We start from the raw sequence: 15,344 nt of genomic DNA, 5'->3' as shown, positions 1-15,344 counted from the left end.
GACTGAAGTAATGCTGGAATGCATTATCTATGAGCAATACTGGATCTAACCAAGAAGTTTGTGCTATTAGATAGATCAAACACTTGTTGATTACTCACATCTTTGACAAGTCTGTAACCATTAACTGGGTAGGCCTCAAAGCCTTTGTAAAATCCTCTAACAAGGTGGTTTACATGTGAATATAAAATCCTCTAACAAGGTAGTCTTTAATCGGACTTATCTCCTAACAGAGACTGAGATTCCTAATAGGATCTATTCTGGTGAAGAACATTGTAAGACCTTAACCGATCTGACCTTAACCCGTTTGGTTTCTATTCTACAGATAGTGACTTGTGAGTTCCATCTCACCGTGGTTTTTCCCTGTTGGGTTTCCACGTCAAATATCTTGTGTTATGGTAGTATTGCTTTTGTGGGTGAATGCTTTATTCGCATTTTGGTTTGCATGTGTGGTAACCGGTTTGACTGTTAGACTACTTTGCCAGTTTATCTTTAGATTGTGTAAGTGTTTTAGTGCATTGATTTTTGGCATACTAATTCACCCCCCCTCTTAGTATTCATTGATTGGTATTAGAGCCTACCTTTCTATAAGTTTAACCACTTGGAAAGAGATATGGGGGAATACACCATGAGGGAACTTACTCAATGGCTCACTAAGTCTAAGCAAGCCTATGATGATCTTATGGTCAAATACAAGGCATCTCAAGCAACAAGGAGAGAACATGCAGAAAAGCTGATGGAACTATCTGAAAGTAGTTCTGAAGATGAAGCTAACATTGAAGCCATGATTGCTGAAGTAAATAAGTTGAATGATTCAAACTCCAATCTGAGAAAGGAGTTGGAAGGACTGACTATTCGGTTTAGTCAAGAGCTTGAGAACCAGAGAAAAGCTGAAGATCAGATAAAGGACAGAGATCATGAGATCTCCAAGTTGAAACAAGAGATTAGTGCACTGATTGTTTGCCTTCATGAGAGAAGAATGGAAAAGGAAGACATGCAAGGAGAACTGAACATTGCCATCTCTGAAAATGCAAGTCTAATGGAGACAAACACTGCTATTTCTAGAGCACTCTTTGAGTCAAAGGAAATACTGGCCAAGTTTGGCAAAAGTACTGACAAGCTAGAGCAAAAACTTGACTCATCTAGACTGGCAAAGAATACCAATGGTCTTGGTTTCTCTGGACATGAGGAAGGAGAATCCTCAGGAACAAATGCTCAAGCATCAAAGAAGCAACCGACACTCAAAGGAAAAGGTAAGCAAAAATTCAAACCTGTTTGCTTTAACTGTCTTAAAGGACACACTGCCAATGTATGTAGGAGCAAAGCCTACAATAATTTTCCATATTTTATCAACAATGTACCTAGATCCAATAAGTTAAATGGTCATTGTTATGCATGCAACAAGTTTGGGAATAGAGCATTTGAATGTAGGTCTATGATGGATAACCCTGGAAGATATCCTTAGAGGACCCAAGGAACTAGTCCTGAACCTTTTGTGAACCGGAACCACAACCAGTTTAATGTCTTCAATCATTAGTCAAGAAGTAGTGGCCATCAAGCGGCAAACAGATGGAGAGAAATTTGTATGATCTGTCATGGTCATGGTCACATTGCTGCAACATGCAGAAGGAAGAATGGAAACATGTACAATGGACCTTGGAGAACACCTAGACTTGTTTGCTATCACTGCAACAAACCGGGTCACATTGCAAGATTCTGCAGAATCATAAAAAGTATATCTGATGATGTACCGGTCACTCAGGAAGGAGAAATCGATGTTGAAAAAGTTCAAGGTGACATGAAGAAAACATGGAGGAAGAAACCAACAATGTTGGAAGAGGAACCAGTTTCTACACCTAGTGTGGAAATATCGAAACCGACAAACTAAGCCTCAAACGCTTAGGGGGAGAAAAAGGCGAAATGCTTTCAAACCCCTGAATTACACTGGTAAAAGACCTTAACCGGTATGCGATACTTATCAGTGGGTAGAAGACCAAAAATGGTAAAAAGGCAAATTAGGGTTTACACCCTAATAGAGGAGCATTAATGGCAGTAGGTAAGAGACATGTATAAAAGCATTTTTCAAATCATTTCTCACTATCTGATTTTGAGCAAAGAGAAGTTTTCAAGTGCAGAGCGAAGAAAAGGTGACTTGAGCTTAGATTTCAAGAAATTGACAAACCTTGAAAGAGATTCAAATCCAGTTTGCAAGCGGTAGTGGAGAACACAAAGTAGTGATTTAGCAACCAACGAAGAGTGGAGTAAAGAAGAATCAGGAAGCCCTAAATTCGCATTTGAAAGGTATTTTTCATTTTCTTGAAATACTCTACAATGGCTTCCGCATCTTATACCAGTTCGAGTACATCCATAGAGTTAGAAAGTTTTATTCAGAGGAAGCGCAAATATAATGCCTTATCACAAGTTCCAGTTGGATTTATAGTTGAAGAGGGAATTTCTGATTATATTGATTGCAAAATAGAAGACCTAGGGTCTTTAGCCATTCACACTTAGTTAGGTCTATTTTGCGGCAAGGACAAAAAGATAAAACCGGAGTTTAGTATCTTAGAGAAGAAGAAATTCCACAATGCAGTATATTTTCTAGAAGATTTCATGGAAGATCACATCAGAATTATTTTGAGCAGAGTCCATGGTGACAAGATGTACCTAGAGAGGATGCATGATATTACGCCTCAGGCAATTCATGCTGTCACTGATTTTATAACACAGGGGAAGTGCCAGCCCTGAGAAAAGTGAGCAAAACCGAAATAGCCAAGCTCACCGGTTCAACCAGTGATTCACAGGGTATGACAGTTAATCCTATCAAGGATGATCTGGTGAAATACGCCTGCATGGTGATAGGCTACAAAACATTTTCAGCCAGCAGGATTAATTCTATATCTGCTGCAGTGGTAAATGCTGCTTACCATATGGTAAAAGAGGATGCATCTTTTGACTTATGCACCGGTATGCAGAGGCAACTCCTGTTGAATCTTAAGGCAATCAAACAGGATAATTCACTGAGGTTTAAGTTTGGAAAACTACTGGTAGGGTTGTTCTTCTATTTTCAAGGCTACTTTCCTAGTGTAGGAGATGTCCAGTGGTCCCCTGACCAACCAGTAACCAAACAGATAAAGGAAAGTGTTCAAGCCATTGGAACCAGCTACCCTGAAGTACTAAACAAATATTTTGATGAGTTCAGAAGAAACATGAGTCAGAGGGTAAGAATCTCAAGTGATATAGTGAAGAAATATGAAGATGACATTTGTTTCACTATTCAGGTGGACAAATGTTTAATGGAGGCTATTAAGCCTAGAATGGAGGAAGTGGAGCCAATGGGCTATGAGGTTATGTATGACATGTTGGAAGGGTATGCCTCAACCCTTATTGCCTCGCCTCTTGATCCAAAGGCTAAGAGGAGCGGAACCTACTTGGAGAGGATTGCACTGGTTGAAGAACCATCGGTGAAGAAAGGAAAAGAACCGATAGCTAAGAAAGCTAAAGCAGTGCCTGTAGGATCAGCACTGGCTACGACTGCAACTCCAAGAGTGACCAAGTGGTCACCGGCAAAGAAGAAACCAGAGGTAACATCGAAAAAAGTCTTCAAAAGAAATAGGAAGACTAAGACAAATGAATCGGACTCCGAAGAAACCGAGTCTGATGAAAAGTTGAAGAAGGCAAGATAGACAAAGAAGGTGAAGAAGAATGAACCGGTAGCATCCACACCGGTAAATATTGATATCTCCTCATACAAACCTTTGAAACATTGTCAAAGAACAGTAAAAAATATTAGGAGAAAATTACTTCATGATTTAGTAGACTATTTTGATGAATTTAATAGTGAGGAGAAAGATGAAGTACTACAGGAAATCATTCTTTATTTGTGTAAAAATGACCGGTCACCATCACAGATCAAATCTTAGACACCAGATTCATTATTTAAAGCATTAGATAATAAATGACACATTGCCATTGAAAAAGAACAGGAGATTAGGGAGAAAGTCTTTGCACAGTACTTTCCTAAACTCTCAAATTCAGAATTATTTGATGCCCTGGATCAAAATAAAGGTCTCTTCTTCATAAGAAGAAGAAGACGCTAGTTGTTGGAGGGGAGAATTGATGATGTCGAAAAAGATACTCATCAGCATATGGCTCATGCTATCAACTCTCACAAAGCACAAATGGCCAACCTCCAAGTGGAAAAAGAACCAGTTATTTCCAAACCGGATGAGGTTTTTGATGAGGAAGGAAACCTGGTGGAAGAACCAATCGACACTATTGATGTCAATGCCCTGGATGTAGAAGATATCACTCAGGACATACCTTCTGAGGGAATTGAACATGGGCAACAAGGAAAATAGGGTGGTGAACAGGCTGAGGACACACAACAAGCGGCAAAGGAACAAGAAGAGAAGAAGAAGAGGGATGAAGATGAGAAAAAGAAGAAAGAGGAAGAGAAGAGAAAAGAGGAAGAGGAAAAATGAAAAGATGAAGAACAGAAGAAGCAAGAAGATGATAGGAAAAAGAAAGAAGAAGAGGATAAGGAAGAAAAGAGAAAGAAGGAAGAAGAAGAGAAGAAGAAGAACGAAGAAGAAGAAAAGAAGAAGAAGGAAGCAAAAGAGAAGAAGAAGAACAAAAGAAGAAGGAAGAGGAAGAACAAAAGAAGTAGGAAGAGGAAGCACAGAAGAAGAAGGAAGAGGAAGCAAAGAAGAAGGCAGAAGCAGAAAGAAGAGGAAGACATGAAGAATATGGAAGAGGAAGAGAAGAAAAAGAGAGAAGAGAAAGAGAAAGAAGAGAAGGAGAAGAAAAAGAAGGAAGAAGCAGACAAGACAGCTGAAGCAATGAAGAGCACACAGATGGAGACTCCTAAGGCAACTGGGAGCCAAGCCAAACCAGCTGCTATCTCGAGTCCTATTGATCTCCAATCTGCAAGTGAGTCTGAGCTTATGCAGAGCATCAAGGTTTCCCAAGAGTGCCTTGAAGTCATTCGCAAGAAAAGGGAACAAGATATTATTCAGGCGGCTGTAGACACCCTTACTGGTTTAATCCCCAGTACTAATCTTCCTAACACTGAATCATCACTAGCACAGCTCAAACTTCTATGTACTGTAGTGGATGATCAGGTGCAGAGTCTGGAAGAAGCAAAAGAGGCCAATGTAAAGAAAGAGCACCAAAAGGCTCTTAATGTTGCTCTAGTGAAAAAGATGAATGAGCTTAGGACTAAACTGCTGAAAGATCAAAAGGACATAAGGAATGCCTTAGATGAGGGAAACTTTCTACTCAGCAAATTTTGTCAACCTCATCTATTCTGTGACAATGTGCTAGCCAAGAAGCGAAAGCTTCAAATGGACTTACAGTCCTACTCAGGCACATTTAAGACACCTTATGATTCTTTTGCAGCATATGGGCAAACCGTTCATCAGTTCCAGATCCAGTCAGCTAAGATGGAGCAAGAGATCAGTACACAATTTAGGGATTTGCAGGAGCTTCAACTAGTATTACTTCCACAACTGCAAATTCTTTAGAAGTGTTATCTGAACCTAGATGCCCTGACAGTCACACAAGAACTGAGCACAGTAGATGCCATGGAAGAACAGGTATCCCAGATGCTGACAGAGAAGGAAGCGGCAACATCCCTACTTGAGTCCTAGTCTCTATCCATGAAATAATTTTTGCAAGACTATAAATCAGTTTTTGACAAGTATTATTCATTATTGTCATAAACTTTTATATATATATATGGAAACAGGGTTATTCAACAGTACTTTGTCATTGTAGGCAAAGGGGGAGAAGTATGTCTTGTTTTTGGTTATAAAATTTTGATCTTCTGACACAGGAGGAGAAATATCTATTTTTGACATTTTGATATATGCTATATGCTCTGATGTCTCAATAATTATGCTCTGTATGCAAAATTGCTATAAACTGTGTTAATTAAGGGATAGTGTATATGCTTAGGGGGAGCAATTTTGTTAATGGCAAATTTTTGTTGTAAAACACTTAGATGTCAAAAATTTTATTTTCCTAAGTGTTGCCATCAATGCCAAAGGGGGAGATTGTTCGCATTTTTGTTGTTTATGTTGTGATTGTCATTGATGGACACACACTTGTATTGAGATCCCCTTTATGTGTATGAGCTTGTGCTCAACTAGTATTTGTTCGAACTGGTATGTTGTATACTAGTCTTTAGACTAGTGGTGATTTTGCAGAATGTGTTTCTCGGTCTGAAGCGACATGTCGATCCCAAGCGGTTCGTAGATCCCAAGCGGCATGAGGGAGAAAAGCAACACAACACATTCTTATCAGTCTTCATTTTTGCAAACCGACAACCTATATTTTGTATAAACCGGTAATACTCTGTGATGAGTTACCAACCGAAATTTTGTGATGAGTTACCAATCCACCGATTGCTTGACGGTGCCAACACATTGATGGTGCTTTTTGTGTCATGTTACTGAGTACGTCTAGATGCATTGAACCTAGGAAATTGTAATGTAATCCTATTGGAATGACATGAAATCAAATTCCTTTAAAAGGACATCATGTCTAGGGTTTTAAGTTGTTTGTGAAAGGGTTAATGTCGTGCTAGGGTTTAAGGTGGAAGTTGAGAACGATCTTATCTGAGAAGATCAAGTTGTAACTATGAGAGAGAGAGAGAAGATTGAACTAATGCTAGAATGCATTATCTATGAGCAATACTGGATCTAACAAAGCAGTTTGTACTATTAGATAGATCAAACACTTGTTGATTACTCACATCTTTGACAAGTCTATAACCCTTAACTGGATAGGCCTCAAAGCCTTTGTAAAATCCTCTAACAAGGTGGTTCACACATGTGAATCTAAAATCCTCTAACAAGGTAGTCTTTAATCAAACTTATCTCCTAACAGAGATTGAGATTCCTAATAGGATCTGTTCTGGTGAAGAACATTGTAAGACCTTAACCAGTCTGACCTTAACCGGTTTGGTTTCTATTCTACAGATAGTGACTTGTGAGTTCCATCTCACCGTGGTTTTTCCCTGTTGGGTTTCCACGTCAAATATCTTGTGTTATGGTAGTATTGCTTTTGTGGGTGAATGCTTTATTCACATTTTGGTTTGCATGTGTGGTAACCAATTTGACTGTTAGATTGCTTTGCCGGTTTATCTTTAGACTGTGTAAGTCTTTTAGTGCATTGATTTTTGGCATACTAATTCACCCCCCCTCTTAGTATTCATCAAGGTTCACCAAATGATGCTCTGCAAAAAGGGAAGGTTAGTCAATGATAACAAAATACAAATAGGAAGAAAACCCAAGTTGTTAGTGTCAGAAATCATAAACAAAATACTTTCCTACACAAGCATATCAAAAGAGATACCAAAAGCATGATAGAATGTCTAACTAGGAAAGTAAATATGATGAGCATCTCCAAATGCCTCCTAACATGCTCTTGGCTTCTTCTCCTTTGTTCCTCTCCTCTCCAAGTTCCAAAATAGTGTAGCTCTCAGCAACTTTTTGCACTATGGATGCTTATGGAGGTTTGAGATTGAAGTATTTACTCTAAATGTGAATAAAAAGCTAATACTATGCTATTGATACTAAAATGATTTATTTTAACCAAAATGATAAGATATTAGTTGATTATACTAAAATTCTCTCTCAAAATGCCTATAGCTTAAATGCACACAAATTTTCAGGATCTGGATTATAAAGAAATGGGCTCTATTTATAGGGAAAATGGAGCAATGGATGGTTGAGATTGAGCAATCTCAACAAGGGTCAGGATTGAATGATTTCAAATCCATGTGAGGGATTTCAATCCAATCCCAGGATGACAAGTGTCAATGTGAGATAGGTTGAGAGGAGATGGAATAAGCATTAAATGCTTGACATGACCTTGGGAGTTAAGGTCAAGGTTAGTTGAATGAATAAACTCTTTACTCAAAGAATAAAGCTTTTATCCAATGGATAAACTCTTGTGCAAAGGCAAAAGGGATAAACATGGTCAAAGCAATAAATGCTTGAGGAGACACATGAGTGCAAGTTGAAATAACCATAAATGGTTATGTAAGAACCATTAATGGTCATGTAAGAGCCATTAGTGGTTTTTGTTGGCATTTTTTGTTTATATTGTGATTGTCATTGATGGACACACACTTGTATTGAGATCCCCTTTATGTGTATGAGCTTTTGCTCAACCGGTATTTGTTTGAACCGGTATGTTGTATTCTAGTCTTTAGACTAGTGGTGATTTTACAGAATGTGTTTCCCGGTCTGAAGCGGCATGTCGACCCCAAGTGGTTCATAGATCCCAAGCAGTATGAGGGAGCAAAGTGGCACAACACATTCTTACCAGTCTTCATTTTTGTCAAACCGGCAACCGGTATTTTGTATGAACCGGTAATACTCTGTGATGAGTTACCAATCGACATTTTGTGATGAGTTACCAATCCACCGATTGTTTGATAGTGCCGACACATTGACGGTGATTTTTGTGTCATGTTACTGAGTACGTCTAGATGCATTGAACGTAGGAAATTGTAATGTAATCCTATTGGACCGACATGAAATCAGATTCCTTTAAAAGGACATCACCCCCCCTTAGTATTCATCAGTTTTGGAAGACTTTGGAGGTTAAATTGTTGAACACACAAATCATTAAATGCTTTTCAAAGACTTTGGAGTCTTTGAGAAGTGACTTAAAGTTGCTTAGGAATGTGACAATAATTAGGGGATGGATAAGGCTAATTAGGAAGGGGTTAGAAGAATCTAGAAGGGGGTTTAAGAATGCAAGTGGATTTGGTGGGTGAGGGAAAATATGATTTTTATTTAAAATAAATTAATTTATTTCAATAAATGTGTGCAAGTTGCATTTGTAGGAAAATGCAAGTGGGGGGGATAAATGATTTAAATAAATATTTTATTTTATTTATTTAGAAGAGGAATAGGGGAATAAATTAAATAAATAGGATTTTATTCATTTAATTGATTGTGAATTTGATATAATCAATTAATTAAAATAAATTGAATAATTTATTTAATTAATAGGAGAATGTTTGGAGATGAATTAATTAAATATTAATTTAATTAACTAATGGCTAGTGGATTTTTAATCAAATAAATAAGGAATATTCATTTAATTAAAATGGACAGATTTGTGTGACTACAGGAGTATTACCAAACCATAGTTCATAAGGGGTCTTACCAGTTTCACCTTTGATGTGAACTCTTTTGAAAGTGTAAACCATTGTATTTACTGCTTCCCTCCAGTACACATGAGGTAGATTTGCTTCCAATATCATGCTTCTAGCTGCACCAAAATAGTTATGTTCTTCCTTTCCACAATTCCATTTTTTTGAGGTGTCTAGGGTGTTGATAGTTGTCTTTTGATTCCATTCACTTCACAGAATGCATTAAATTCCTTAGATGTAAACTCTCCTCCTTGATCAGATCTCAAAAATTTGATTTTCTTACCAGTTTCATTCTCTACCATTGCCTTGTATAACTTGAATTTTCCAAAAGCTTTTGATTTCTCCCTGAGAAAAGTAACTCAACACATTCTAGAATAATCATCAATAATTAGCATAAAATATCTATCTCCCTGTAGACTTCTTGTTCTTGTCGGACCACACAAGTCAATATGAATTAAATCAAGAACATTATTAGACTTCTCAAACATACTCTTAAAGGTTGTTCTAACTTGCTTTCCCATTTGACATTCTTTATATACTGGATTATGAGGTTTCACAATCTTAGGTAGATCCCTTACTGCATTAGTTGAACTGATCTTTACAATGCAATCAAAATTCACATGAAAATGTCTCTTATGCCATAACCAACTTTCATCAATATGTGCAATCAAACATGTCTTATCATTGTTATTCAAATGAAAGAAATTATCTTTAGTCTGATTACCGGTTGCAATCTCCAATCCACTTATGCTCATGATTTTGCATTTTCCATCCTTGAACTGTAACTGAAATCCCTTTTCAACTAATTGACCAACACTCAAAAGATTATGCTTCAAACCTTCAACATAATAAATTTTGTCAGTATTTTACTTACCATCCAAAGATATAGTGCCTTTTCCTTTGATTAAACAAGCGTTATCATCGCCAAATCTTACTAGACCTCCATTATATTCCTAAAAAGATAAGAATTTACTTTTGTCACCAGTCATATGATGTGAACATCCACTATCAATGATCCATTCATCTTTTTCCTCAATTTTAGCTACCAGGGTCTACTCTACCGGTGGGATAGTAGGTGTCGGTTGATCTTATTTTATTGCAACAAATACCCATCCATTGTCTATCGGTTCTTCCTCAGAATCATCTGTAACTCCTTCATCAGCATAGTAAGAAGATTTATCTATGTTATTCTTTAATCTATATCTCTAATATTTAGGGTTAGGCTTATATGTTCTTTTAGCTTCCTCTCTCAATCTTGCATGTCTATCAGGACATCTAGATGCTATATGACCAACTTTATTGCAATTAAAACATTTAAATGGTGATTTACCTTCATACTTACTTCAAACTGAACCTTTAGGCATTTTCCTTGCAAATAGTGCTTCATGTTATTCCAGTTCTTCATTTTCCCTCCTGATATCTTCAAGTTCTTTTGCATATAGTGCTTTCCAATCAGATTTGTTAGATGATGATGATGATGATGATGATGATGATGATGTAGATGATGATGCCTTGAAGGCTAAATCTGTCTTAATTGTAGCAACAGAACCAAATTCCTCAAGCTTAAAAACCGATAGTTTTCCAACCAAGGTATCTCTAGATACTGATGTATTAGGCATTGTTCTCAACTCATTAGTAGCAGTTGCTTTCATTTTGTAAGCCGGTGGCAAAGCTCTTAAAACTTTAGAAACAATTTCATCTTCACTTAAGGATCCTCCACAACATTGTATTCCTAAAACAATTTCATTAACTCTTTCCATAAAAGAAGAAATTCTTTCATCTTCTTACATTTTCAATTTTTCATACCTGACATGGTAACATTCCAATTTTGCAATTTTGATAGTGTTATCTCCTTCATTCAATGTCTCCAATTTATCCCAAATAGCTTTAGCAGTAGATCAGTCTAATAATCCCATGATTTGCTGATCTAATAGCGCACTCAGAAGTGCTTCTCTTGCTTTGCAATCATTTTCTTGATCTTTACCCAAAGTTGGTGGATTAGGTTGATTTGGAGTAGGACCAACATAGCCTTGTAACTTCCCATATGTCTCTTCCAATGCAATTCAAATGTGTCTCCATTCTGATTTTCCATATACCATAATTAGTTCCATCAAGTTTCAGACTGTCCTTCCTGAAAATGTTTGTTGCCATAGGATCTCCTCAAGCTGTTAGGCTTCTGCAAAAAGAGGACTTGGCTCTGATACCAATTATTAGGAACCAGAAGAACAATTGAGAGGGGGGAGGGGGGGGTGAATCATTTGTCAATGCATTTCAACCCAATTCTAACTTAATCAAACTTAATACTTAACATCGATAAACCAAACTTAATACTTAACACCGATAAACCAAACTTAATACTTAACACCGATAAACCAAACTTAATGTCGGTTGATAGATTAGCAGTTAATATCAATGTTGGCTTTACAGTAAGAAAGATTGTTGATATCAAATAAGGATATTGAGAAGGTTGTTGAAGATTATTGATATAATTGAAGAATGATGATAATTATCTTTATAACATTATTTTGTCATTGATGTCAAGAAATTGATTATCTGATTCAGTATGATGTTGCCATATCTTGAGAAGATTGATTAGAAGAGAATTAAGATGTCAGTAAAAGACACAGAAAGAATGTGATGAATAAAGGGAGGAATAAGTTATTCAATGGGCAACTATTATCGATTTAGACAATGACAAGATCATGATATTTAGATTGTTTTAATATCCTACTTATGTTGTTGATTGTAAGGTTAATACTATACTATGCAACCAAGCAAAGAACCTAGTCGGTAAACCCTAAGGAACCTAGTCGATAAACCCTAAGGTTATCGATATCAGTTAATGAAGGCGAAATGTCTACCGAGTAAATTTTAGTATTTACTGAGTTGCAACCGAGTTATGATAGTGTGCATTGGATGGATAAAAGCATTATTTAATAAAGGACAATGATTAGCTGGAAATGTATAAATGATTGGTATGCCATGCATGAAGTTTGTTAAGGATCTATGGCAAAGGAAAATTGGCATGAAGATCTACAATGTAGATTGAACCACAATAACCTTATGCAAGTTCCAAGATAGGAATGCAAGTCCCGAGGTAAGGTAAAAAAAATTCAGATCGAAAGGATACATTGAACCTAGTCAAGTTTGAAGATCTGATGGCTAAGATTGATCATGGGAAATGTGATCAAGAAGATTTAGCAGTTAGCAATTGTTTATAAATAAGGAATTGTTGATAAACAATGTATGCGGGCAAGTGTATGCACAAGGATGCTACATAGTGATTACCGAGCACAGAAGCTTGAAGACCTATTTGAATAACAGAGTAGAGAGCCCAACAGAGGGACAAGATAAGTCCTATGACTAGATTGTTTTGAGAAAATAAGAATCTGCTTAAGCATTTTAGATGTGAAGTTACAGATATATTTTATTACTGTTATTTTGTAAGTGATAGAAAATCTCTTAATCGAGTGGACTTAACAGTTTTATATGTAAACCCTCTAGCAAGGTAACATTCTAAAGAGAGTGTTTGAAATCCTTTAACAAGGTCACTTCTAACAAAGTGAAGATCCTAATAGATCTGAGGGAAATCCCTTAACCAGGTCACATCTAGCAATGTGTTTGTAATCTTTAACAGGATTTTCTCTTAACCGAGCATACTCTAGAAGAGTATATTTCTTAGTGGGTCCGAAATCCCACAGTGGTTTTTCCCTATATGGGTTTCCACGTTAAATCTGGTGTTATGAGTGTTGTTATGATTATGTGTTCTTAAGTTTGCATGTTTATCAGTTTTTGGTTAAGTTGCTGAAGTATAAGCTACCGAGGTTGAATCTGTTGATTTTATGGAAGTTTAAGTTTGTAGTAAATCCATAGAAGTAACCTTTCAAAGTAGTGCAGTTTCATTATAGTCTAGTATGGCAATGTGAAAATCACAACCTGTATGTTTCCTACAAAACCTCAAAAGCATAAGTTATTATGTTCAGATATTTGAATGTTCAAAAGCCAGAAAGTGAAAACTTATGTAATAGTTGTGAAGTTCTATGAATTTGTATTTCAAGCTTGGGGAAGCATTTTGGAAATTTACTTTCAGATACCACACATGTATTCTTTATTGTATTCCTTTACTATGTGTTAGTCCACTCGTAAGTTTTCCCTTTTAAAAAAAAAATATATTCCAATTTGCGGGTTGCCTTTTTGTGCCTTTTGTTTCCGTCGAGTCATTTGTTCTCTTCGTACTTGAACCGTTGAACTTTCTTTTTTCAAAAGGTTCAAAGGTTCAAGGTTCAAAGCACAGTTTAAAAAAGTCAGTTGTTCCGGTCTTTGTCACCAAAATTTCAAACACATTCACTTTGCCTTTGGTCATTGAATTTTTGAACCTGTTGAACCAAATTTCAAGTGGTTCAAGGGTTCAAGGTTCAAAAATGCCTTTTAGTGGGTCACGGCAATGTATTATTATATGACGAGCGCGATTCTTTCTTGTGATATGTGGTCTTGAACCTTGAAAGAAATTTCAAGCAGTTCAAGAGGTTCAAGGTTCACTTTAATTATTTCTTTTCTTTGTCGCTCATTCCTAGTGTTGTTTATGTGTCGTCCATTACTATTTTATTTATTAAATCAACTTGAACCATTGAACCTTGTGTTCAAGTGGTTCAAGGTTCATAAGTTCTTTTCAAACTAACCCGAAAAGCTTTTTGGTGGAAATAAAAGCAGTGCGACAAGAAGGAATATTCCCTTATTGGGCTTTTTAAAATTCTAAATGTGGAAAGTAATCATGAAAATATCAAATTGCCTATGCGGAAGTGATGGGTAATTAAGAAGGTGTCAGGTTTGTCATTTCACCATTACTTCGCACGCTTGAGTAAATCATGATGAAGCGTGTGTAGCCCTATTGATATTTGCCCATCTGATTAAAGGAAAATGTATGAGTTTATTTCCATAGTTAGGAAGGTCACAATTGCCATACTTCAATTAATTGGAGGTGTTGAAGGTAAATCCAACTCTGTTCTCCGGAAGAATTTCCAGTTTTCATGGTGTTATCAGGCAAGTTCAGTTGTCTTCTCCTATGTTGTGTTTCTTTGTGCATTGAAATTTTATCAGTATAGAAAAGACGAAAATCTGAAAAACTGTTGGGGTAGCATACTATGTTGCTGTTAAAATTTCTTGGTTAAGGGAATAGATAGCTAAAATGAGGCCTGTGCTACCAAAGCTTGACCGAACCTCATGTTTAGTGAGTATCTTGCTAGAAATGGAAGACACCTCCTTAGTTCATGCAGATTTGGGGAATTTCCTTGAAAGGACTAAGAATCCTCAGGCTGGGTCGCTAATGGAGAAGATAGTTAAGAGTGGTCTTGTGGAAGCTGCTGCATTTCCATTAGCCACCCCATGTCCAGATTTAGTGTTGGCTTGTATGAAGAGATATGAATATGAGAATAGGTGTATTAGAAATAGTGATGGTGAAGTGTTAGCCCATATTAATAAGGAAACTGTGATGGCAACAATGGGTATTCCACATAAAGAGGAGTATGAGGATTGGACCATTGGAAATTCATACACCTATTTCTCGGAGAAGAAGAGCAAGTATAGAAGTGTAATTGCAAGAAATTGGCTTTTGAGGGTTTAGAAAGGATGATCACAACTACCCAAACCCTTAACCAGAGAACACCTCATCACTGAGGTGCGAGACATTGTTGTACTTTTAAATAGAGTAAAAGGGAATTCACATTCCTTCTATTGGGAAGATTGGATGTACTCTTTCATTCAAGTGGTTCTATCTGGTGACACATTTCTAGATAGGTCTTCGGTAATTTCGGAGAGGCTTCACAAAGGGCTAAGCAATTTTTTGGGTATGAGTGGGTTTTACATGTCTTCTTACCTATTTTATATTTTAGCCTACACAAAAGATTGGCCTGGATTACCCAATGAACCTTGGATTGATGGAATGAGGGTTTATGATTTTTACCCTTTGTTGCGACAACAGAGATATGTTGAACAAATTGACAAATGGAATGAAGTCTTTGCGGGAAGACTGGCTGTCAAACTCCAAGGTGATGCCAACAAGAGAATGTCCATAGAGGCTATGGAGTTTGTGAGTATTTATGGAAGCTTCTTTATCTAGTTTCCACGGTTTACTTACATACAGGTAGGTGGTTTTGAAGGCTAACCATTCAAATTGCCCAGG

Source organism: Cryptomeria japonica, chromosome 4, assembly GCF_030272615.1.
Source record: "Cryptomeria japonica chromosome 4, Sugi_1.0, whole genome shotgun sequence".
Taxonomy (NCBI): Eukaryota; Viridiplantae; Streptophyta; class Pinopsida; order Cupressales; family Cupressaceae; genus Cryptomeria; species Cryptomeria japonica.
The sequence above is the reverse complement of the archived record's forward strand: the minus strand, read 5'-3'. Positions refer to the sequence as shown.